This window comes from Pleurodeles waltl, chromosome 1_1 (assembly GCF_031143425.1).
Source record: "Pleurodeles waltl isolate 20211129_DDA chromosome 1_1, aPleWal1.hap1.20221129, whole genome shotgun sequence".
NCBI classification, from domain to species: Eukaryota; Metazoa; Chordata; class Amphibia; order Caudata; family Salamandridae; genus Pleurodeles; species Pleurodeles waltl.
The window spans coordinates 435604515-435631150 of record NC_090436.1 but is presented as its reverse complement, the minus strand read 5'-3'; the positions used below and the strand labels follow the sequence as shown (position 1 = coordinate 435631150).

The window sequence follows — 26636 nt, the reverse complement described above, 5'->3', positions numbered from 1 at the left end:
CAGGGTGCAGAACGAGAGTTGCAACATAGTAATGCATTCCTGGAGGGCATTCATTCTGGTCAGGCTGCCCTTCAGCGAACCCTGCAATCTCTGGCCTCAGCACTGATGGCAGCCATTGTCCCTGTGTCCAGCCTCCCCCCTCCAACTTCCTCCACCCAGACCCAATCCCCTGTACCCCAGCCCATCCCAAGCACACCTACAGACCAGCATGCACACAAGTCAACACACACAAGAAGCTCAAGCAAACATAGGCACCACACACACCACAGGCACTCACGCAAGCCTCACCCACATACAGACACAGCAACATCCACTGTCTCCACTGTGTCCCCCTCCTCCTCTTTTCCCTCCTCCCTCCCAGTCTCGTCTACACACACACCTGCATGCACCATATCTACAGGCACTAGGACTCGCACCAGGACACCCAGCACCACAAGCCGCTCACCTGCACTCACCACCTCCACTGCCATTTACACGTCCCCTGTGTCCTCTCCCAGTGTGTCTGTGACGCCCCCTCCCAAAGTACACAAACGCCGGCAATCACTCACCCAACATCCATCCACCTCACGACAGCCTCCAGTACCTGCACTCAAAACAGCTAAAGTGACACCTCCTACAACCACCTCCTCTTCCTCCACTCCCAGACCCCCTCCAGCTACCCATCCCAGTGTCCGTCAGAAACTGTCCCTATGTCAAATTGACCTTTTTGCACCCACCCCCCCTCCAATTCATCAGTCCCGTCGTAGCGCCTCAGCCAAAAAGCCTCCAGTACCAGTGGTGCATGTTCCAGGTTTTTGGAGTGCACCATCCACCAGGGCAGGCAGTAGGACCGGGAGCCAAGACACTGGCAGCCCACCCCCTGTAAAGGCTCTGAAATTGGGGAGTGGACGACGGGACCGTGTCAAGACTCCTGGTGGGACAACAAGTGAAATGGGATCCAAGGCGATTGGTGAGTCAGTTGTAACTCCAAAGAAGGTGGGGAAGGTCCAGAGGAAGTCTCCCCAGCCTGTTGTGAGTGTCACGGCGGAGAAGTGCGCCATCATTTCCGGCGGTCCAGACACAACCGCCAGCACCGTCGTCACTGGTCCAGAGACCACCGCCAGAGTCACAGCCGAGGAGGGCACAAGTATCGTCACTGGTCCAGAGACCACCGCCGTAGTCACAGCCCAGGAGGGCACAAGTATCGTCACTGGTCCAGAAACCACCGCCGGAATCACAGCCCAGGAGGGCACAAGTATTGTTACTGGTCCAGAAACCACCGCCGGAGTCACAGCCCAGGAGGGCCCAAGTATCGTTACTGGTCAGGAGACCACCGCCGGGGTCACGGCCCAGGAGGGCCCAAGTATCGTTACTGGTCAGGAGACCACTGCCGGAGTCACAGCCCAGGAGGGCCCAAGTATCGTTACTGGTCAGGAGACCACCACCGGAGTCACAGCCCAGGAGGGGACAGGATGCCACAGCCCAGCTGGCCAATGATGTAACGTCATGCCACACACCAATGTCCAGTGTGGAGATCGTCATGCCACACACCAATGTCCAGTATGGAGAACGTCATGCCACACACCAATGTCAAGTGTGGAGATCGTCATGCCATACACCAATGTCCAGTATGGAGATCGTCATGCCGCAAACCAATGTCAGTATCAGAACCGCCATGTCAAAGCACCGCTGAACAGGGCAGAGACCGCCATGGCAAAGCACCGCTGAACAGGGCAAAGACCGCCATGGCAAAGCACCGCTGAACAGGGCAAAGACCGCCATGGCAAAGCACCGCTGAACAGTCCAGAACCGCCATGGCAAAGCACCGCTGAACAGGGCAAAGACCGGCATGGCAAAGCACCGCTGAACAGGGCAGAGACCGCCATGGCAAAGCACCGATGAACAGGGCATGCACTGTGTAGGAATGAATGTACCGCCACATCAGGCATCCTTATCCCATGTGCAGCTGGGACAGTGACAGGACAGGAACTTTCTTTAGAGAGACTGTGGCTTTAAACTCCCCAGGATGGCACAGTGGGCAAGCCACCAACTGTAGAGACTTGAGAGACTGTGGCGTTGCACTCCCCCAGATGGCACAGTGGGCAAGCCACCCACTGTAGAGACTTGAGAGACTGTGGCTTTGCACTCCCCCGGATGGCACAGTGGGAAAGCCACCCACTGTAGAGACTTGAGAGACTGTGGCTTTGCACTCCCCCAGATGGCACAGTGGGCAACCCACCCACTGTAGAGACTTGAGAGACTGTGGCTTTGCACTCCCCCGGATGGCACAGTGGGCAACCCACCCACTGTAGAGACTTGAGAGACTGTGGATTTGCACTCCCCAGGATACATCAATGGGCATGGAGCCCCGTCGTGGATCTGGCTTTGCAGTCATGTTCTCTCCGATTTTGGCCAGGTATCTATTGTGGGCCTCGCCCATGCATTTTTGGACTGTTGGTGCACGGACATTGTTGTGTACATATCTGCACTACTTCTTGTATTGTATATATAATTATGAGTGATTTAGAGATATATATCTGTATATTTTTGTATGACATGTATATTGGCACATTACAATGTTTGACCGAAATTTGCTTTGTCTTTGCATTCTTCTGGGGGGATTGTGGGTTGTTAATGTGATATTTTTGACTGCATTGGTGTGTATGTTATAATATGCGAGGGTGGGGGTGTTTGGTGGGTATCCCCCTGACTTTTGCCTCCCCGTGTCGTAGATGCAATACTTACCGGTATCTTCTGCGCCTACGTCGCTGTTGGTAGTAAACGAGCAGATAGACAAGGGCAGGTAGTATTTGGATTTCCGGGTCCATGGAGTCGTCGTTCCTCGTGGGATGTGTTCAGGTGAGCATTTTCCCATAGCAAAAGCTGTTTCCGCCGTGTTTTTATCCACGGTGAATCCACCCTGGAAAAGGTGGCGGATTGGCGGCTTGTAATGGTGTGGGCGGTACATTGTCTTCCGCCTGTCTGTTAGTGGTGACCGCCGCGCTGCTTGTCTGTACCGCCGTGGCGGACGGTGTGTTAAAGTGGCTGTCTTTGTTGGTGGTTTCCGCCAGGGTCATGATTCCCTTTTTTTGTCCGCCGGCCTGTTTGCGGTATTACCACACCTTTTCCACCGTCCGCCAGGGTTGTAATGACCACCAAAGTCTCTTTCAAGCACAAAGTACCTGGTTTGGAGTGAAAAATCACCGCATAGGGCCGCAGAGGAGGAGATGCGTGGAAAATGGTGTGTGCGTCAGTTTCGCCCCTTTACACACGGACTTGTGTCGTTATTTTTCATGCAGGGAAGACGTTGCGTCGATTTCCGGTGCGCAGACAGTCTCCTCTGTGGGTCGCGGGGTTTTCAGACGCCCCAGGGTCTGTGCGTGGAATCCTGGGCTTGTTGTCCGGCTGCGCGTCGTTCCGGTTGCCTGTGCGTGGAATTTTCTCCCTCACGGCAGGCGCCGCATCGATTTCCTCTCTGGAAGTCGGGCGGCGTTGTCCAAGCGGGCCGGGCGGCGAAGTTCCGGTCGCACCGCAGGCGCCGCGTCGATCTTTTCCTTGCGAAGTTGAGCGGCGGCATCCCGGGTCGGCTTGCGGTGAACTTTTAACCACGGAGCAAGCTGTGCATCTAATTTTGTTTGCCACACAAGGAGTCCAGTTGAAAGAAATAAGTCTTTTTGGTCCTGAGACTTCAGGGAACAGGAGGCAAGCTCTATCCAAGCCCTTGGAGAGCACTTCTGCAGCAAGGCAAGAGTTCAGCAAGGCAGCAGGGCAACAGCAAGGCAGCAGTCCTCTGTAGAAAGCAGTCAGGTGAGTCCTTTGGGCAGCCAGGCAGATCTTCTTGGCAGGATGCAGGTTCTGGTTCAGGTTTCTTCGCCAGCAAGTGTCTGAGGTGGTAGGGCAGAGGCCCTGTTTTATACCCAAATGTGGGGGTGTTGTGGTCCTTTGTGTGAGAGCAGGCCCTCCACACTCCCAGCACAGGAAGACCCATTCAAAATGCAGATGTATGCAAGTGAGGCTGAGTACCCTGTGTTTGGGGTGTGTCTGAGTGAACGCACAAGGAGCTGTCAACTAAACCCAGCCAGACGTGGATTGTAAGGCACAGAAAGATTTAAGTGCAGAGAAATGCTCACTTTCTAAAAGTGGCATTTCTAAAATAGTAATATTAAATCCAACTTCACCAGTCAGCAGGATTTTGTATTACCATTCTGACCATACTAAATATGACCTTCCTACTTCTTTCAAATCAGCAGCTACCACTTCAACAATTTATGAGGGCAGCCCCGATGTTAGCCTTCGAAAGGAGCAGGCCTCACAGTAGTGTAAAAACTAATTTAGGAGTTTTACAGTACCAGGACATGTAAACTACACAGGTACATTTCCTGCCTTTCACCCACACAGCACCCTGCTCTAGGGGTTACCTAGGGTACACATTAGGGGTGACTTATATGTAGAGTTTTAGGCTTGGCAAGTACTTTTAAATGCCAAGTCGAAGTGACGGTGAAACTGCACACACAGGCCTTGCCATGGCAGGCCTGAGACTATGTAAAGGGGCTACTAAAGTGGGTGGCACAACCAGTGCTGCAGGCCCACTGGTAGCATTCAATTTACAGGCCCTGGGCACACATAGTGCACTCTACTAGGGACTTATAGGTAAATCAAATAATCCAATTGGGTATGAACCAATGTTACCATGTTTAAAGGGAGAGAGCATATGCACTTTAGCACTGGTTAGCAGTGGTAAAGTGCACAGAGTCTACAAGCCAGCAAAAACAGGTCTAAAAAGTGGAGGGAGGCAGGCAAAAAGTTAGTGGTGATCACCCTAATGCTGTCAGGTCTAACACCCAGTATAGAATGAAAACCCACTGCAAGGTGCAGCTCATTTATTGGCTCTTGATGAACCTACAAGTCCTATATATCCCTTGCAACCAGAAGATTCCAGCAGACGTAACGGTATATTGCTTTAAAAAATCTGACATTGCAGGAAAAAGTTACAGAGTAAAACGTAGAGAAAAATGGCTGTTTTTTTCACCTCAATTTCAATATTTGTTTATTTCAGTTGTTATTTTCTGTAGGAAAACCTTGTAGGATCTACACAAATTACCCATTGCTGAATTCAGAATTATGTCTACTTTTCAGAAATGTTTAGGTTTCTGGGATCCAGCATTGGTTTCACACCCATTTCTGTCATTGACTGGAAAGAGGCTGAAAGCACAAAAAATCGTAAAACCCTCCGTCATCCGCCCTGTTAGGCCCGGCTGCCCAAAGCCGTTTCTGGGTCCCTGCCAGCTCCCCGTGAGTCGGGGAAGCGGCGGGGCGAGCAGCTGGCCGGAGCCGGCGCAGTAGTTCTGGGGGTATGTCTGGCCCCCGCGGCCTGGTGCTGGCGTCCGGGCACTACGGGAGAGGCTTGCAACGCCTGCACCCAGTGAGTCAGGCCATCGGCCCCCCTGGGAGTGGGGGGCTCTTCGAGCATTGTGGTTGTCTCGGGGGCGCGGAGGACCATGCCTGCTCCCGGGTGTCCCCATAGCAGCAGAGTGTGAGGGTGGAGGCCCAGGGAGCGCCGGAGATTCTCCTCCTCCCCCCCCCCCCCCCGGAGCGAGGACCTGGGCAGGGGCCGTTGTTAAGGGCCGCGCATGGACTGGTGAGTGGAGGCCCGAGCCGCGGGGTGCGGTCGGGCCCCTGGCTCTTGGAGGGCCCCGCCGGAGTGCCAGTGGAGGACAGGTGGAGTGCGGAGTTGTTGGCTGCCAGTCTGGGCTATGACCGAGGGCCTTCAGGCCCACCACTGAGTGGAAAGAACGGTGCTATGGTGGCGCACTCGGGCAGCGGATCGGCTGCAGCGCCCTGAAGATGTAGGTGTGGAGTGAGGCACAGGGTTGAGCGGGGCAGCAGGTGCTGTGAGAGGAGAGTCGTGGCTGTTGGCCGGGACCCACGCCCGTCAGCTTCATACCAGTGAGGGGAGGAGCGGGCCCTGAGAGGGTTGCGGCCGCTTGGACCGACCCAGAGTGGTCACCTGGCCCCCCCGGAGGGGAGTCGCCCTTGGCCCAGGCGGGCATCTTTTGTGGACCCTGGTGAGCCGGGTCTGACTCGGTGGTGGCCCCGGGACTCCGACTTGGGGAGGAGATCGGCACGTTTTGCAGTTAGTGGTCTGGAGATGGCGATGGGGAAGGACAAAGCAAGCAAGCAACCTCCGGCATCCCAGCAGCGCATTGACCAATTTGCCAAACAGACATCCTCGCGGGAGGTGGGCGCCGCGACCCCCGAGGCGACGGCGGCTGATGGAGTCCACACCATTCTACAGGCCATTCAATCCTCGCAGTTGGCTGTCAAGACCAAACTCAGGGAGGTGCATGAGGACATGGGCCTTCTGCGGCAAGGTCTGCGATCCACGGGGGGTCGTATCAAGGAGGTGCAAGACTGCGTTTCTCAGGCCAAAGGCAAGATCACAGATCTTAAAGTCAAGGTTGCGCAGTTGCAAACGTGTACCGGTGAGCTACATCACAGAGGACGCAGAAAACCGTGCCAGACGTAACAACTTGCGTTTTGGGGGGTTCCCTGAAGACACAGAGGATGAACGCGCAATTGATTTCTTGGAGAGTTGGATAAAGTCGTGGGTCCCTGCCCAGAAACTCTCTCCCTGGTTTGCCATTGAACTCGCACACACAGCCCTGGTGCCCCGGCCCCCGCCGGGCGGCCCCCGCAGGCCAATGATCACACGGTTCCTTAACTTCAAGGACTGAGACGTCATCCTTCGGGAGGCGAGGGTGCAGTCGGACCTTCGCTGGGATAACCATAAGATCCTCATCTTCCCCGACTACACCCGGGAGGTGCAGGCCAGGAGATGATCCTATAAAGAGGTCAACAGAAGCTCCGGGTGATGCAGTTGACCTATATGCTACTTTTCCCTGCTTGTCTCAAGGTTCTCCACAACGGAAAATCCTTCTCCTTTGAGTCCCCGGAGGCGGCCTGGGATTGGCTTACGGAGGAGCACCGGATGACCCAGAGGAACTCTCCCAGGCTGGGCGGGGAGAGGCGGGTGCCCGCTCTCGGTGGCTCCCGCGGGGCTCAGGGGGGTGCAGGCAGACCCGGTCTCACAGGAGGAGGCAGAGCGGCCAGCGTGGAGGATCGACGGAGGACGACCGGGCGGGCCTGAGCCAGCCTGTGGATGGGGCGAGGGTCAGGTGTCAGCCCAGGAGGGCGAACGCCTCAGCCAGTCCCCTCGGATTTCTTGTAGCTGATCTCTTGGGAGCTCTATGCTGAAGGAAAGGGTATGGGCGTTGATGTCTGCGTGACATTGGACTTGGGACGGCAGAGGGCCGTATTGCAATTCTCTGACACACAGGAGGGGTCCACCACTCCACGCTTACTGTTGACACACTGTATTCACAGTTTTGGGCAACAGGTGCTTCGGGGTTGGAAGTATGGGGTGGGGGGTAGTTCGAGGGCTGGGTGGGAATGTTTACACATTGTTGCCTATGGTTGGGCGTGTTTTATGTTTTTCTATGTTTGGTCCACTGGTCACAAAGGGAGGCTAAAGTAGGGGCACTACAGGGGAAGCTATCACATGAGTACTTACGCTGGAACAGTCTCAACAGGTCCTCTTGTGTAATGTAAATGGGCTCTTAGATAAAATTAAACGGTTCGCGGTCTTTTCCTCTATCTGCAGGTCTACCCCGTCCGTCGTTCTGCTCCAGGAAACCCATCTGTTGGGTACCAGGTGCCCGGTGCTTATGACGGGGGGGTACGACAAAGTCTATCATGCTGGATTTTCCAAGGGCTCGAGAGGAGTGGCGATCTTACTGCACCGTTCCTTGCCACTGGTGGTAGCAGATTCCCGGTCTGACCCACAGTGGCGATATGTGGTGGTGTCCGGCTTGCTGGGGGGGCGCCAGATTAATCTCTGGGTGCAGGTCAACGGGGCGGTATCGGAACGGGTTGTCCCCTCTCCCCGCTCCTCTTCGGTTTGGTGATGGAGCTGCTGGCGAAACTAATTCGGGAAGACCCTCTGGTTGAAGGATGGTCGCGGCCCACTGGGAGGGAGGACCATGTAGCGTTGTACCTGGACGACGTCCTTCTGTACCCGGCGAGCAGTGGTCCCAGAGTGCTTCAGCTTTTGGGACTGTTCGCTAAGGGTCAGATCTGGTGGTTAATCCTAGTAAATCTTTATTGGTCCCCCTCAATCACTCCAGGGATTGTTATGACTGGCAGCACAGCATTCCTTTATCAAACGAAACAGCTTCCAGTACTTGGGGATCCACATAGCTCTTGCCGGAGTTGGCATGGTCTTTGAACGTCAAGCCTCTAGCCAGGCGGGTCAAGGACTACCTCCAAAGATGGAGATCCCTTCCACTAAATACCCTCGGACGGATCGCACTATATAAGATGATGGTACTCCCCCGGTTCCTCTACTTACTTCAAAACTTCCCCTATCATGTACCCAAATGGTGGTTCGCCGACATGGAGGCAGCAGCGCAACAGTTTCTGTGGCATGGATCCCGTCCACGCCTAGAGCTTCGGGTCTGTCAGCGGGATGTTTACAAGGGTGGCCTGGGGATGTCTAATCTTCACCTTTATCACCTGGCGATGCACCTGTTGGTAATTAACGACTGGTCGGGGTGGTTGGTCAGACCCCACCTATCAGCTGGAGCTCCTGACTATTGGTTTCTCTGACTTGTTCGGGATGCTCTACGGGGACCCCGTGCCATGTGGGATTCCCGAAGTGACAAGGGTGGTGCTTACAGGGTGGAGGGCGGCGCAGCGAGTGACGGGGTGGTGGTGTCGGCTTACCCAACAAACCCCACTGTGGCAGGGTACTTGGCTAGGGAATGTCTCAGCGCTCCGGGGGTTCCATAAGTGGGATCTTATTGGGATATCGTCACTCGGAGACATCTGGGCGGATACACACATGTGGTCCTTCCAGGAACTTCAACAGCAATTCTCGCTCAGCCAGACCCAGTTCCATAAGTGCTTACAGCTCCGTCATGCCCTTCAGGTGCACCTCCAGCTTGGATCGGTTCTCCCTGAATTCAGCCCCGTGGAAACCAAGACAATTATGGGACACCTAGGCAAAGGGGGGGTATCGCGCATACACTGCATGTTGATCACCAATACATTGCAGCCACTTGACAAGCTTTGGGCAAGATGGGAGCACTGGGTGGGTCCGATGACAGGAGGACTGGAGGGACGCCCTTATGGCCCCAAGAATGTTGACTATGACCTCACAACTGAGATTGGTGCAGACCTACTTTCTTCATGCAGCGTGCCTCTCCCCCAGAAGGATGCACATGGCCGGCCTTAGGCGGCTAGCGCAGTGCCCAAGGTGTGCAGGTCCGTCTGCACACTTTTTGCATATGGTATGGACATGTCCCGATATCGCTGCCTACTGGTGCGCTGTGTTAGCGGAGGTGTCCAGGGTTTTGCGGGAGGAGATTGAGCCTGCCCCCCTACCTGTCCTGCTGGGGACTCTCAAGGGAGTGGGCTCCAACAGGGCGGAGCACACCTTTGTTGGAATGGCTTGTTTGGTGGCCAAAAGGGATATTGCCTCAGGCTGGAGAGCGGAGTCGGCCCCTGCGCTGGCGAGGTGGCGCAGAGGAATGGACTGGTGCGCCTCCCAAGAGAAACTGGTTTATGAAGCATGAGGTTGTCCGGCTAAATACGAGCGAGTGTGGGGGAGATGGACGGGATCCTGGGAGGAGGACACAGGCGTGATCCCTTGGTGTGAGCTGGGAGGTGCACCTATGACTTTATGGAGATTATATGGGGATCATAAGTCCAGTGAATATGATTCATTTGTGTAGGATTCATTCGGAGGAGGTAAATCGTGACCAGTGGAGTAATGCTGTGTTGTTTTTTTTTGTTCTGCAATAAAATCAATAAAGATGTTTTATAAAAAAGAATATAGTTTGTCATTTGAATTATCTATTTTTTTTGTTCTATGGTATTTTTTGTTTACATCTAAGTCTGTATTTATCTATAGTTATTTTGGGTTTTGTGACAAAATAAGCTGAAATGAGTATATTTCCACATTTATATAACCAAATAATGGACACTCATACGTGAACACCTGCAACATTTCAAAGTCATGAATACCCATAAATGATAACTCAAATCCCAGGTATGAAGAAAATTTACATTTTAGTATCAATTTGTACACATCTATTGCTGTTTAAGCCTCATTAATAAAATCTATTTCTTCATTTTAATCACTTACTGTTAATACACACAGTTATTGGCCTGCCCTTTATGGATGACAGTATTTAAAATAACACAAAAATAAACAAATTTTCATTATTTTCCATGTTTAAAACGAAACATATACAGGAAAATAGATGGATTTCTGTCTGTATTTATCTGTAAAAATTAGTAAAAAATGAAAACTTGGAGCCTTATTTATAATGTGGCAACAGGTTGTTGGGTCTTTAGGGGAATATGGTAGGAAATCAATTAAATTGTGATTAGTTTTATTTTACGGTTAATAATTGTTTTTTGTTATTTAACTATTTAATTGATTATTCATCATATAAATGATTTAATTTTCACTTTTGTTGTTTAAATGTAATTTGTTCATTTTTATTTGTATATTTATGTTAGTAGTATATAATTTAGTATTAGGTTATTGCGTTTGTTGGTGAACAGGGTGGGACATTTATTAAATACAATTTATATATTAATTCATATTTATTTCAAATTGAAGTTTTAATTAATTAATAATTGAATTGTTTAATTATTTTTTATTTTATTTACATTTAATTTGTAAATTATAATGTATATTTTATTTTGATACTTATGTTAGTAATTTATATTTTAGTGGAGGGCTGTTGGGATTGTTGGAAAATAGGGTGGGAAGTTCTTGAAAACATATATTATAAAAATGAAGTACTACTTTTTTAATATTTGTAAAATGCATATTTTTATTTCTTTTAATTTATTTTTTATAATAAGTAATATTTTCATTTACTTTTGTTTATTTGTTTTCAGGAGTTTGTGTTTTTGGCTTGTGGAGAGGGAAGTGGATTTAATTTAAAATATTAAACATTCATTGTTAGGTATTTCAATAATCTGAATAACATAATTATGAGTTTGAATAGTAAAATTATCTCTTATGAAGTTCAATACTTCCATACTACTGCATACAGTGCAGTGGGACTAGCATATGTAATCCCTCCAAAGTCCAATACTTTCCCTACAATTGCTTAGACTGGAATGGAACAGTAAATTCAAAGGCTTCGAAGTCCAAACTTTTCTCTACTGCTGCTTAGACTGGAATGGGAATGGTAAATTTAACTCATTTGAAGTCCAAAACCTTCCCTAGTGTTGCATACACTGGAGTGGAAATAGTACATCTAACCCCCCCTGAGGTCCAACATGTTCCCTACAGCTGCTTACATTGGTTAAACTGGAATGGGAATAGTAAATCCAAATCCTCTGAAGTCAAGCACTTTCCCTACTGTTGCATACACTGTACTGGGGATAGTAAATCTAACCCCTCTGTAGTTCAACATTTTCCCTACAGATGCTTAGACTGGAGTAGGATCTAACATCTGTGAAGTCCAACACTTTTCCTACTGTTAATTAGACTGTAATGGGAATAGTAAATTCAACCACTTAAAGGTCCAATATTTTCTCTACCCTAGCTTAGACTGGCGTAGGAATGGTAATTTTAACCCCTCCAAAGTCCAAAAACTTCCCTACTGTTGCATACATTGGAGTAGCAATAGTAAATCTAACCCCATTGAAGTCCAACGCCTTCCCTACTGTTGCTTAGACTGCAGAGAGAATAGTAAATCTAACCCCTTACAAGTCCAACACTTCTCTTGCTGCTGCTAGGACTGCAGTGTGAATAGTAAATCTAACCCCTCAGAACTCCGACACCATCTCTGCTGTGGCTTAGACTGGATTAGGAACAGTAAATTTAAACCCTGATGTCCAAAACTTTCCATACTGGTGGTTTGACTGGAGTGGGAATAGTAAATCTAACCCCTTCTAAGTCCATCACGTTCACTACTGTTGGTTAAACTGAAAAGGGAATAGTAAAATCTAAATCATCTGAGATCAAGCACTTTCCCTACTGTTGCTTACACTGTAGTGGGAATAGTAAATCTAACTCATCAGAAGTTCAACACTTTGGGCCCTGTTACGAGTTTGGGGGATGGAAACACCCGTCTGCTAAAGTCCTGAAGGGTGGTTGCTACCATGCTGCCCACCACCCCACCGGCCCCATTACGACTTTTCCACTGGGCTGACTGACGGATACCCCAGCGGGAAAGTGGCAGCAGCATTGTTGTCGGCTCATAACAGAGCAGGCGGCAATGCTGCCACACACAGCGGGCACCAGCATCCTCGAAATGCTCACTGTCTGCATAGCAAATCAGACAGTGCGCATTTGAGGGTGCTGGGGAGGGTGCCTATGGGTGCTGAGCAGGGTGCAGCATAGGCATGGGCAGTGCAGGGGTCCTCCAGTGGCCCCCTCCACTTGTTCTCCGTAAGCCTTTGAACCACCATAAAAATGCTGGCGGAGAATAAGATTGCAATCGGCAAGGCGGCGCTGGCATCGATGCTGACTTGACAATATTTGTGACTCTCGATATTTTTGACAACAATATTCTTTCAGACAACCAACGGAATTTGAAACACTTTTGATGTAAAGTATTAGTGGTGCCATGTCCTGCCTGATGAGTCAGGACTAAAGACAGTTGTCCACAGATTGAAGGGTATTCCCGTTATGCAAGACCTGAAAAGGCTGGATTTCCAAATGGTTTGCAAATTTTCCTGCAGCGTTCCTTCAATTAGTGTGAAGAACATTTTAGCAAACAGTGTTCCATGTAAGCCAGCGATTGTGCCTCTGCGGGGCCTTCGATTGCTCAGGAAAGCATGAATTGGAGAAGTGTCATGGTGTAGGCAGGGCCTATCTGGCTTCTTAAATGGTGCTTCAGATGGATATTTAACAACAGTGCTGGAAAAGTTCTATTTGGAAATCATTTTGCCAGAAGGTTATAATGTGGAAATTCTTTATCACACGTTTGGTTTGACAGTTTTATCAGTATTGTTGCTTTCCTGTAGAGATGCTTCAAGGTGGAGAAACCCAAAAACATGTAATTGCCACTCTATATTACTCCATAGGTTAAGCATTGAATGCAGGATCAGATTTGTGCTAATCTGATCTGTGATAGGATGCCTACATATTTTATCCATCTCTTTGCAGCCCTCTAATAGCCTTTGGTTCATGGGCTGCAAAAGAAACTCAGCCAGAGCTTTTGAAATAATTAATCCAGTAGTGAGCGGATGATCTTAATAGTTAGCATCAATGCCTGACAACATATCCTCCAAAATATAATAGCTACATGAAGCATCCAGACTTTTTAATCTCAGTGTCGAACCTGTCTGGACTAATTATGAATCAGTACCTTTGAAACGGAAGCACTAAACCTGCAGGAGTAGCATACGAGTAGCATCATAAATATTTAGTAGAATAATCCACCATATTTATCATTTAGCACTTGCCCCAGAGCGAGAGTTGCAGCTCCTGCCACTATATCAAGTTATTAAGATTTGTGTCTCATGCGTGGGTGTGCGAGTGGGGTCAGGTTATGGATACCCTGTTTTCCACTCCTTGGTTCAATGCCATGCTCAGTCTTACCGGTACTCTCCTAGAAATACCCTTGTAATCAGTTTAGTCATCAGCATTACCTAACTCTTGGCCAGATCAATTTGTAGACTGAGACGGTCAAGCATGTTAGCAACAATATCAGTTATTTCGGTGCAGCCAATGTATGTAGAATATTTTCAGCATGTAACATATTTTTTTCTCTGAGTGAGTGTTGATGCTGTTGGTACTAGAGGTCTGCCTAATTGACCCCGCCAGCTGTTCAAGGGGAAGCAATAAAAGTGGGCAACAGAGGGCAGTTGTATGTATTGTGCTCCTTCTGCCTTTGAATAGGGCAGGTAAAAACTCAATGCATTTGGCCTGAGTTGTTGGTCCTGAGTACAGGCATTTACCTTTAGTGAAGAAGCTGAATCATACTCATATTTTTCCCAGTGTGCTGAATAAATAAAATCCATGTAACCAATTGAAAAGAGTCATCTTCTCATCAGAATCATCGTTAACTTGCCACAGAAGAGTAAGAAATGTATATAAGTTGTTCTTGGATGTATGACCAGGTAGAAACCCAGCTAGTGCATCATAAATAAGGCTTGCAATGTCCCCGCAAGTGAGTTGGCTAGGATTTTGGTTGAGAACTTCATGTCAGTATTAAATAGAAAGATTGGGAGATGCGGGCATAATGTAGCAGGCATTTTCATGGGTTACGAAAAAGTGAAAGGGTGGACCTGTTAAATTCTGCTGCAAGTAAGCCACTAAACTTTATCTCCGTGAAGACTTTGTACAGCACTGAGGATGATTGCAGTGTATCTATTTGTGAAAACTCGGTCTTCTCCTGTGACTTTCCTGGATGCCATGACTTTATTGACTCCAGCGACTTTCTCCAGTACGATGCTGCTCTTGAGTAACCACTGGGCCTCTGCAAATAGATATAGTGATTCCAGGACTTCACATTCACAATGTGAAGTTTTGATATGATCAGAGTTGTAAAGTATGGAAATAGTTTCCTAATATCCACAGGGTATAATAGCAGTTGACCATCCTTGTTGTGCGTCACTTGGATTGGTGACATGAATGCACATGTCTGTAGTTGAGCTGCCAAGAACCTCCCTGCTTTATGGCCAAGTTCATAACATCTCTATTTCAATTAGGATAGCGCACATTCCGCATTGAGGTGAATACGCTTGTATTTGTCTTCTTCCACATCATGTAAGAGGTTCTTGGAAGGCCATCTTGCATGTTGGGTGGTGATGTTGAGTACCTTTCTCTCAATGGCACCCGCACTCAATGAACATTTTCTTAGAGAGAGTAATGTGCCTCAACAGTTCATTCCATAAGAACTCCTAACCAGGTTTCCAGATTGTCTAACCAGAGTTCACCAGTCCATTATTTGTTTTCGAGATGTCATCATTTGTAGCTTGCATTTCTCTTCTGAGAACGTGAAACATGCGGTGTACACAGTCACTTCTCAGGTGGTGAGATATAGCCAAGTTCCAATTGCAAAAGGATGATGATGTGATACCATATTCCACCTTCCACTGTGGTGCTTTCGGAGATATCAGATAATATTGAATCTCTGGTCATGAAAAAATCTATGTTCTTGCAGGCATGCATGCTCACAGAAGAGAAATGTATATTCTGCGTCATAAGGATGCACTCTTCACTGTAGTCCAAGGAGTATGTGGTCGGAGTCCTTTGATAATGCCCTTGTCATGATTACCTGCAATATCCATTTTTCTAGACCTACTAATGATCGAGTCATCTGTTTGTCCCCCCACATGAATTCTCTCCTGCCGAATTCCTTGAATGTTCTCAAGAGAAGGACAAAGGAATGAATTATGCTGTATTTGTTGACATAGGTGTGGCCTACTGCTGGTATCAGAACCCGGACGTCAATTTTAGCAAATGTGTATTTGCCGTCTGTGTCAGTTCAGCTCTATCTTACTGATAGAGAATTGCAAAAGAGGATGGCTACGCCACACTTCAGGTACCCCACAAGGGATTCTGTTTAGGAGCATGAGGCAGTCATTAGTCATTTGCTTCTAAACTTTCCTGTAAGGTTAACCTATCAGTTTTCTGCAGTGATAAATGAGTCTCCTCTCTAGTACAATGTTGGGGAATTTTGAAATACGGCAGTTGGATTCTTTTTTTTTCTTGTTAACATACTGGGGTATGCCTTTAGCATTAAAAGGTATGAATTGTCAGTATTATAGATTTGCTGGTTGATGTCATCATCTTAACATCATAACATCATGTTATGTCTAGTTAGAGGAGGTTGTGTGGGAATATAATTCAGAGGTTGCTCACTGTACAGGGCAGAGTTCAAACATACTGGGGGATGGTGGTGGGCATGAGTAATGTTCGTTGAGTTACTCAGCTGACTCCATAACTAGGGGGTGTAAAAACGGACTGTGATTCTGAGACGATAAGCAGAAGGAAGAAGGGGATCCCACAGTGCTAGCTAATAGATGGGTATATCTGGAGTGGTCTGATTGGTGAGTTTAGGAACTCTAGTGACTTGTGGCGTTGTTTAACCACTTCTATTCCCATCAGATAAATGACAATGATCCCAGAGAATAGGCAGGACGTGTAGTATGAAAATATGATCCTAAGCGGATCTTACAGAAAGTAGCAGAAATATCAATCCAGATAGATGGAGGAAGGGTGATGTAGCTGAGGACAGTGCAAGCAGATGACATTCTCTTTTTGGAACTTATGTTATCTGTGGAACAGATGGTTGCTGTGGTTGTGTTAGAGCTAATAAGAGATAGCAGAGGGGTGAATGGTTGTGCCTTTGTGTAGACTAGTCCGGCTGCAGGAACATCATTGTGCAAGAAGGTGAGCATGTTTCATGTTTCAGGTCCTTATCATTTGCTTTCAAAAGCAAGCATGATTTGTCCGGTCCATTTTCTTCCTGTCCTCCCAAGATTTGCCTCTGTCTCCTATGGGCTGATAGATGGACCTGGGGGTTCTCTGTTAGGAGATGAATCCCAGCAATTGTACAAGAATGCATGTATGTAGCTTCGGTGGGGGGGGGGGGGGACTTTTGAGCATTACAGTGTCTGTCTGCAGTTCTTAGTTTTATTTATGAACTGGTCATGGGTGGGTCATGGAGGCATGGCAGGTGCCAAAGCCAAGCACAAACTGCAAAACGAAATGCTGGGTGAGCCGCCATGTATGTATGACTGTGGTGTTTCTTCAGGGGAAACCTACCTGTAAAACAGCGGCTCCATGTTTTCTTCTCCGTTTCCACTGGTCCTAACACCCCTCTCATACGCCCTGCTTGTCGTATAATGTGTTTTAACATTATATGCCACCCCTATCGTTGGAAAATCGGAAGCTCACACCCCCACCAATCTTCCTGCCCAAGCTACGTCCCTGCTTGCCTCCCTCACCCACAAGACCAGAATCCAGTTCATGCTAGCATCTCTAACTTTCAAAGCCATTCACCGCACACAGCCAAATTACCTACGATCCATTATAAAAAATGTCAGGTGGAAATAAATATCTCAGATTTTCTGAACCTGGAATGGAATATAACTGTCTGAAAATGCATCCTGCCTGTTCACAATCCCTCGGTGCTGCACCATCACTCTAGAATTCGACTGCAGCAGAAGTTAGTTGCCAAGAACACCCCTGAACTTTCTCAAGAAACTAAAAAACCTCAATATTTAACTGCTAGCTGAATTGTCTGACACCCTGATATAATCTAGCCTGCATCTTGAAATCGGTCTCTTTTAAAGCTCCCTCTCTTACCTGATCTCATATCTTCCGTTGACATGACTCTCTATTTATTCCCCTCTTTTCATTCTTCCTATCAACCCATCAATTCCACCCGGGCTTATTTCCTCTTCTCTCACCAAGTCTATTTCTTTTGACCCTCTCAGCTTACATGTTGCAAGACGTTAAACAGCCTGCATGCAGTTTCAGTTCAGTTTCTGTACTACCGCTTCAATAGACAGCTGTCTCCCTGTAAAATGTATACGAATAACTAAGATGCAATATGTCTGGCTAGGGTCCTTAGAAAGCAGCATATCCTAGGATGTCTCTTGTGTGTATGGTGTTAACATCCATAGGATACAGTGTGATCAGCAGTGTGGTGGGGTAATTATTTTAGGATGCACTGCAGTGTGTTAATGCTGCTAGGAGGTGGTAGGTCTGTGCCTCAGGGTTCAGTGCAGTGTTACTATCCTCAGGCTAGTAACATCCAACACTTATGTGACTTGTGTTGCAAAAGCAGAAAGAGCTAAAGCCCTCTTTAGCTAGACCTAATGTGAAGCATGGCATCTTCAAAACGAAAGTGAAAACCAAGGAGGAACCCTACAGGAACTCAGTTGCAGCTCGCAGCTCCTAAAAGGGGCAGGGTGGGTGCAACGCAATGGGGAGGGCAAGCGGGGAAGGGGGAGGTGGGAGCGCAGGGGAATACATTAAATTATTTAAAAAAAAAATAATAATTACCTTAACTCGTCGCACGCCCCTCCTCCATCTCTGCTGCCTTCTGCTGCAGGCACAGGTTCCCAGCCTGCCCTGCGCCAATCCTGACGATGCTAAGAGCAGCGTCAGGATTGGCTGGGAGCGCTCAGCCAGGGCGCTCCCAGGCAGACTGGGAGCCTGTGCAGGCGCTCTCCAGCCCTCTGGAGACAGCCTACTGCGCATGTGTGTTTGGCGGCCCAAGCAAGGTGGCCAAACACACATGCGCTCTGAGGGCTCAGTTCACATCACCACCAATGCCTGGCCCCTTTCAGAACGAAAGGATGAAAGGTTTGCAGCTTCTGCTGCTGGCAGGGGGGCCACTCTCCTCCACCCATATGGAGGAGCAGCCCCTGCAGGAACTCTCTTTGGACATAGATTTTCACAGGATCACTTTTGTTACCAGGCTCTTATATGAGATGTTTGTGCATCTGGGCAAAGGAGGGGGAGCAAACAGGGCTGGGTAGAACAGACCACAGTACAAGCTGAGGTTCAGTGCGGCAGCAGCACGCAGGCAGGGCAGTGTCAGCAAACAACCAGAATATGAGAAACAGAGAAAGAGAAAACGCACCTCGCAGTTACTAGCAGGAAATACCAAACTGCCAAAGAATGCAGTCTGGCTCGCGCGCAGACCCGTGGACTAACTTTCGTGAATAGGTGAACGCCAGCAAATACTCACGGTTTACTTGTGCTCGAAGCTAGGAGAAAGGACGAATGCCGCGACCTCTGAAACCTCAGTGGCAGTGCTTTAAACAAAAAAACATAAGGCTCAGGACTTTCCCTGAAGAACTGTTTCCTGGAATCAAATGGCCAAACTTTGAACAAGGAAATAAACAAGCAGCACAGTGCTAAATACGGAACAAACATTGAACAAGAATCTGCTGCATCAGAATGAAAGCTCAGAGGGTGCGATACATTACAAAACCCAGAGTGGAGTATTAGAAGTAGCTGGACTGGAATACAATACATGTGAGGAACAAAACAGAAAAATTCCATTACGTTGTGGAATGGAAGTACCGGTTATTTAGCGTGAACTGTTTATAACGAGCATTTAGCCCAAAGGTATTGGCGTTGTCAGTGTCTTTTAGCCATGTTTAGCCATAGTCTTTTTAACAGTTAACCTTTGGGCTATGTTTCAAGCTGCTCGAAAACTGGAAACATCAAGGCCCATATTTATACTTTTTTGCGTCGCATTTGCGTCATTTTTTGACGCAAAAGCGGCGCAAACTTAGAAAGTGCAATTATATTTTGTAAGTTTGTACCGCTTTTGCGTCAAAAAATGACACAAACGCGCGGTAAAACAAGTATAAATATTGGCCTAAGTGCTTAAGTGACTTAAAAATCAATAGCTAGATAATATAAATATTGTGGTAGAACTAAGATGTACAAAGATAAAACGTGATCCTGGTGTTTCTCCGTCAAGCTCTCTCCTTCCCTAGGTGCTGCTGCTCCACCTTTGAAGCTCACTTCCACAGGTAGAAAGGATCCGTGCAGCCCAGTTCAGGCGAAGGAAGAGCCTAAGAGGGAGTGCTGTCCATGGGCGGATCCTCCACTATGGTGGAGAAGAGTTCCCCCTGCCACCCCCAGCACCTTCAAAACTTTTGCAAGAAAACGATAATAAACTATGACTATTATCGTTTTCTTGTAAAAGTGGCGGGCCACGGGCTGTGACGAGCACTGAGGGGGAGTGCACAGCACTTCCCCTGAGTGCGAATGAATGTTTCGCCATCAATCTTGGGCCAGCCAAACACACGTGCACTAAGCTCTCTCAACCCAGCAACGCAGGCACTGCGTTGTTTGCTGGGTTGGAGACAGCAGGCAGAGACTTTCACTCTGCCTCGGATCCAATCCTAACGCTGCTTTCATGCTGCCAGAAGCATGAAAGCAGAGATAGGATTGAATGCAGGGCAGGCTGGGAGCTTGTGTCTGCTCTGCAGTCGTGGATTGGCACGGCGTGGCAAGAAAGGTACGTTTATAAAAAATATATTATATTTTGTGCCCCCCCTCCATGCGCTGCGCACCCTGCCCCTTTTTCCTCCGGCGAGCCTCCACTGTGGCTATCAGTGATCAGAAATATTTATTTCAGTGTTGTACATGGGATATTATAGAAAACAATGCTATTGCCTTGTCCGATATGTTTTTCCGTTTTCACATATCAAAGGGAAATGGCCCAAACTTCAAATTTCGTTGATGGATATATAGTGATCAAAGTGAAAATGCTTAAAAACATTGACATGCGACCTGCCAGATTGCTGTTCGACTATAAAGATAGCAGTTGCCTGTTTAGAACAGATTCAAACTAATATGTGTCATGCATGCGTCTTTTTTTGAGATTCAAGAACAAAGAGTTTCCATATCAGAAACAAGCATTTGCAATGCAATGGGTCTCACATTTTCGAGAGTTAGAGCTATTGGTGTTGTAAATGACAATGGTGGTCATTTTGATATTGGTGGTAAAAACTGCCTACCGCCGCGGTGACAGCCACCAAAATACCGCCACTGCGGCTACCATCCGTCCACCATATTATGCGAATTGCTGGGCTTCAACCACAAGAAGGGCGGAAATCCGGCAGTGTTCATGGTGGCGGACGATGGTAAGGGGGGGCTGCTACCACCAGCACCGCCACGCTAGTAGAATGCTGCCAGTCGTATTATGACAATTCATACAGCCTGGCGGTGTTCTGCTGGTGGTAGCAGCGCCCCTTCCCGTGCCGGAAGACTTCCTCAACCAAGGTAAGTTGGGCTTTCGACTGGGGAGGCGGTGGGAGGGTGTTGTGTGTGTGTGTGTGTCTGAGTGTGTGCGTGCATGTGTGAATGCGTCTGTGTGTTGTGTTGTTTGCATGGTTGTATGCATGTGAGTGAATGCGTGTAAGAATGATGAAGTGAGTGCGTGTCTGCATGTCAGTGTGATTGTGTGTAAGAATGTGTGTGAGCATGTCTGGAAGTATGCGAGTATGAATGCGTGTATGCCAGTGTGAGTGATTGGGTGTATGCATGGTGCGTGTCTGCGGGCGTGTGCATGTATGGGGTGGAGGTGGTGAGTGAGAGGATCGGAGGGGGTGGGTTGGGATCAGGGAGTGGGGTGTTAGTGGGTGTATGGAGGGTGGGGGGGCTTTGGATGGAGGGGCGTTGGGGGTGTCTGGTGTGTGTTGGGGGAGCTGCCAGGGAATTCCTTCCCTGTCATCGGTAGGGCCTACCGCCATGGTTTTCGTGGGGTTGCTAAAGCCACGAAAACTATGGTGGTAAGCAGGCTCATGATGCCGCCGGTGGTACTGTGCCGGCTGCTGGGCTGGAGATTAACATCTCTGGCCCAGCAGCTGATACCGCCATGGCGGTATGAGTGGAGAAGTGGCGGGTTGGCTGCAGCCAACACGCCATTCTCATAATGTGGCGGTATGTACCACCAGCCTGTTGGCGGTACTACCGCCATATTAACACTCACCGCCGGAGTCATAATGACACCCAGTGTCTTTTACCCATGTGTTTTGGTTTGGAATGGAGTGGATGTATGTGATGTTGAGTGGAATTATGTGGGTTAGATCCGAATTGTTAGTTGTGGAATTGTGTATGGTGGAATTTTGTGGTATGGAGTAAATTTGTGTAGTGGAATTATGTGGCATGGTGTGCAGTGGAATTATGTGGATAGTAATTATATGGTATTGAGTGTACTGGAATTATGTGGCATGGGATAGACTGGGGTAGTTGGGAGTGGAGTGGTATAGACTGGAGTGGGGTGGGGTAGACTGGAGTGGAGGGGAATCTACTGGGGTAGATTGGAATGGAGTCGGGTAGACTCGGGTGAGGTAGATTGGAGCGGAGTGGGGTAGGATGGAATGGAGAGGGGTAGACTGGGAGAGTGCAGTGAGCCATAGAGGATGGAAACCTGTAATAGGGTTAAAGGAAAGACCACCATGTGATAGCCATCTGGCGAACAACTAACCAGTTGTGGACAACATAAAAAGTCCCCTCATATCACTAATGCAGCATCATTGTAATAATGGTCATAGGACTTACACTCAAATGTGGCAAAAATGTGTGAAAAAATGACAAAGTAATTGGCTGGAAACCAGATTAAGGTACGTCCTGGACATCCCAAGTAATTGCATAACAAGGTGGTTTACTTACAAAAACAAATCAGCGTGTATTACTCGCTAAAAAATGACTCAGCAAACAAAGGGAATCCTACTTGCTATGATCTAAATGCTCACGCCAAGGATCAGATGTGAGCTGAGAAGCAGAAACAAGTCTTGTATCATGTACCTATAATGTGGGTGCTCAGGGCTGCCTACCACGTCCACTCATAAAGATGAGGGCAGGTAAATGAGCTAGGGCCACCCTTTAAATGGCGGTTACGAGAAGGAGACTACCGCGTGTTGTGGCCACCTGAGCTGCACTTGGTTGAAACAAATCAAGCCCAAAATAAATGTATGGCACAATGGAGCTCTAAATGGATTGCAAAAAATTTATCTGAATTACTTGATGAAAAAGTATGTATTTCTATGAAAGGAAAATGAGATCTCCATGTGCAGTAGTTGCAAAGGATTGGGAATCACAATAAATCAACGCTCCCAGTTCAAGCTGTTCTGCCTGTTGGTGCTGTGATCGCCATGGCCGCCATGCAGCATGAAGGGGAGAGACAAAAGAAAAAGTTTGCCCACGCTGAAGTATATTGGTAATCGTGCAGTTATCCATGTAACAGGGGCAGTCTGCATGGCGTGACAAAAACAGCCTCAAAGCGGGACAAACGTAAAGCAATTACCAATGCCATCTAGTGATTTTTGAAAGGCAAGCCCACGAACAAGTGAAAGTGATGAGCATGAGGTGGGCGTGGTTAAAAGCCCAAAATACTTACAACAGATCAAAGCGCTTGCGCACTCAACCTTAAAAAAGTGCAGCGTGAGTAACAGCAGAAAGGGAAGACACTCAATGACCCCTGTAAAAACAAATGTGGTCATATAGAAGCTTGTCACCATCCACCCACTTCTTCAGTATGTCCCTCCCCCCACAACCAGCAATCTGTGATGCACTTTAGAACTGTTAACCAACATTCTGCCCATTGGGTGCATGCTCAGTGAAGGCGTCCCTTTTGTAAAAGGTAGTGCCTGTCCTGCAATTTAAACTTGTGTATAGTGCACATCTCCCCCTCCATTGTGTAAACTGCACGGAGCAGCTGGATTGCAACACCACGTTGTACATTCATATAAGGATGCTAAAATGCTAGAACAAGATTGTAGGAAGTTGGCTCTGTATATACTATTTCAAAGGAAGAAATAGTGTGCACAGAGTCCAAGGGTTCCCCTTAGAGGTAAGATAGTGGCAAAAATAGATAATTCTAATGCTCTATTTTGTGGTAGTATGGTCGAGCAGTAGGCTTATCAGAGGGTAGTGTTAAGCATTTGTTGTACACACACAGACAATAAATGAGGAACACAGACTCAAAGACAAATTCCAGGCCAATAGGTTTTTATATAGAAAAATATATTTTCTTAGTTTATTTTAAGAACCACAGGTTCAAGATTTACAAACAATACTTTAAATGAAAGGTATTTCACTCAGGTATTCTAGGAACTTTGAATAATCACAATAGCATGTACAGTTTTGACGAAAATGGCAATTAGCTATTTTAAAAGTGGACACTGCAAAAATCAACAGTTCCTGGGGGAGGTAAGTAAATGTTAAGTTCACAGGTAAGTAAAACACTTACAGGGTTCAAAGTTGGGTCCAAGGTAGCCCACCGTTGGGGGTTGAAGGCAACCCCAAAGTTACCACACCAGCAGCTCAGGGCCGGTCAGGTGCAGAGGTCAAAGTGGTGCCCAAAACACATAGGCTTTAATGGAAATAGGGGTGCCCCGGTTCAAGTCTGCAAGCAGGTAAACCCCGCGACTTTGGAGGGCAGACCAGGGGGGTTTTGTAGGGCACCGGAGGGAGGGGACACAAGCAGGCACAGAAAGTACACCCTCAGCGGCACAGGGGCGGCTGGGTGCAGACTGCAAACAGGTGTCGGGTTTTCAATAGGAATCAATGGGGAGACCCGGGAGTCTCTTCAACTATGCCGGCAGGCACAGGGGGGGGGCTCCTTGGGGTAGCCACCATCTGTGCTAGGCAAAGGGTCGCCTGGGGGTCGCTCCTGCACTGGAGTTCGGTTCCTTCAGGTCCTGGGGGCTGCGGGTGCAGTGTAGTTTCCAGGCGTCGTTGTTCCTTGAAGCAGGCAGTCGCGATCAGGGGGAGCCTCTGGATTCCCTCCGCAGATCGAGCCGGGAGCGTCGGGTGCAGATTGGAAAGTCTCAAGCTTCCGGCGGGAAACGTGTGGTCTTTAAAAGTTGCTTCTTTGTTTCCAAAAGTTGCAGTTTCTTGAACACGGCTGCTGTTCTCGGGAGCTTCTTTAGAAGCAGGGTAGTCCTCTGAGGCTTCAGAGGTCGCTGGACCCTGTTGGATGCGTCGCTGTTGCAGTTTTCTTCGAAGTAGGGAGACAGGCCGGTGTGGCTGGGGCCAAATCAGTTGTCCTCTCCGTCTTCAATGCAGGGCTTCAGGTCAGCAGTCCTTCTTCTTCTTTAGGTTGCAGGAATCTGATTTCCCGGGTTCTGGGTGCCCCTAAATACTAAATTAAGGGGGGTGTTTAGGTCTGGGAGGGAAGTAGCCAATGGCTACTGTCCTTGAGGGTGGCTACACTATCCTTGTGCCTCCTCCCTGAGGGGAGGGGGGCACATCCCTATTCCTATTGGGGTAATCCTCCAAAACCAAGATGGAGGATTTCTAAAGGCAGGGGTCACCTCAGCTCAGGGCACCTTAGGGGCTGTCCTGACTGGTGGGTGACTCCTCCTTGTTTTTCTCAATATCTCCCCTGGACTTGCCACCAAAAGTGGGGGCTGTGTCCAGGGGGCGAGCATCTCTACTAGCTGGAGTGCCCTGGGGCATTGTAACACGAAGCCTGAGCCTTTGAGGCTCACTGCTAGGTGTTACAGTTCCTGCAGGGGGGAGGTGTTAAGCACCTCCACCCAGAGCAGGCTTTGAGGCCTCAGAGGGCACAAAGGCTTTCACCCCAGGGGATCAGAAACTCATCTTTCAGCAGCAGGCTGGCACAGACCAGTCAGTCCTGCACTGAAGGATTGGGTAAAACACAGGGTGCATCTCTAAGATGCCCTCTGTGTGCATATTTTAATAATTCCAACACTGGCATCAGTGTGGGTTTATTATTCTGAGAAGTTTGATACCAAACTTCCCAGTATTCAGTGTAGCCATTATCGAGCTGTGGAGTTTGTTTTTGACAAACTCCCAGACCATATATTTAATATGGCCACACTGTACTTACAATGTCTAAGAATAGACAGACACTGTAGGGGCATATTGCTCATGCAGCTATGCCCTCACCTGTGGTATAGTGCACCCTGCCTTAGGGCTGTAAGGCCTGATAGAGGGGTGACTTACCTATGCCACAGGCAGTATTTTGTGGGCATGGCATCCTGAGGGGGATGCCATGTCGACTTTGCCTTTTTCTCCAACCAACACACACAATCTGCAATGGCAGTGTGCATGTGTTAGGTGAGGGGTCCCTAAGGGTGGCACAACACATCCTGCAGCCCTTAGAGACCTTCCCTGGTCACAGGGCCCTTGGTACCACTGGTACCTTTTACAAGGGACTTATCTGTGTGCCAGGGGTGTGCCAATTGTGGAAACAATGGTACATTTTAGGTGAAAAAACAATGGTGCTGCTGGGCCTGGTTAGCAGGGTCCCAGCACACTTCTCAGTCAAGTCAACATCAGTATCAGGCAAAAAGTGGGGGGTAACTGCAACAGGGAGCCATTTCCTTACACAAGCCCCCCCCCCCAGCCCACAGGCCAGGAGACTCAGCCGAAGCTGGGAGAGTCTTCCTAGTCTGTCAGACGAAGAAGGGTAGGGGAAATAGGCTTGTTTGTTGCAGGGCCTAGTCTGCCTTAAATCTTCCTGTTCAGGTCATTCCCGCTGGGGAACTGACCCACTTCCACAATGATAGGACCTAGTCTGAATTGCCTCTTGTCTGTGCTTTTAATGTCTTGACCCATTCTCTCTATTTTGGGGTTAGCGGTATCCAGCTCTGCTAATCTTATGTTAGCCAGGGTCACCCCTAGCTTACCCAAAGAGGTTACCCAGAGCTGGAGTAACCCCACCATGACCAACAGGGTCAGGGGGCATAACTTGTTATTTGGCATGGGGTCAGACCACCATGCCAAGGATAGTGCAGCCATAAAGGCTAACACCCAGCATAGGCCACTGACACCTGTCAGTGCCCAGAACCACACCTTTCGCTCTTCACCTGCTAGGTAAGGAGCTAAGTTACAGGCTTCTTTGGGTTCAGGGTGCCTGTCTGCTGTGTAAGAGTGGGGGGTTACTACATCTTGTAGTAAACACCCTTCTTCCACTCTTTCTTCTGTTAACTGAGGAGCCACCCACTCAGATTTAACAGTTGCCTGACTAGCCAGGACTTCTTGTGGGTCAGGTTGGACTTTACCAGTGCCACTTTTGGAGTTCTCCCCTACTGTAGCAGAATCTCCTTGGCTTGATGGAACCTTGGCTAAAGATTGTCCACCCTTCCTACTCTGTTTTCTTTTCTTTTTCTTC

The 26636-nt window shown here is 48.4% G+C and overlaps 1 protein-coding gene across 1 annotated transcript in view; it reads right to left on the bottom strand.

The window, feature by feature from the left end:
* The window catches only part of LOC138284946 (baculoviral IAP repeat-containing protein 1-like), a 579119-nt gene extending 560208 nt beyond the window's left edge, over nt 1–18911 (bottom strand). The window contains exon 1 of the mRNA XM_069224297.1: nt 18720–18911. The gene's annotated coding sequence lies outside the window, so the exon portion shown is untranslated. The remainder of the gene's footprint in view (nt 1–18719) is intronic.
* Between the last annotated feature and the right edge of the window lie 7725 nt (nt 18912–26636).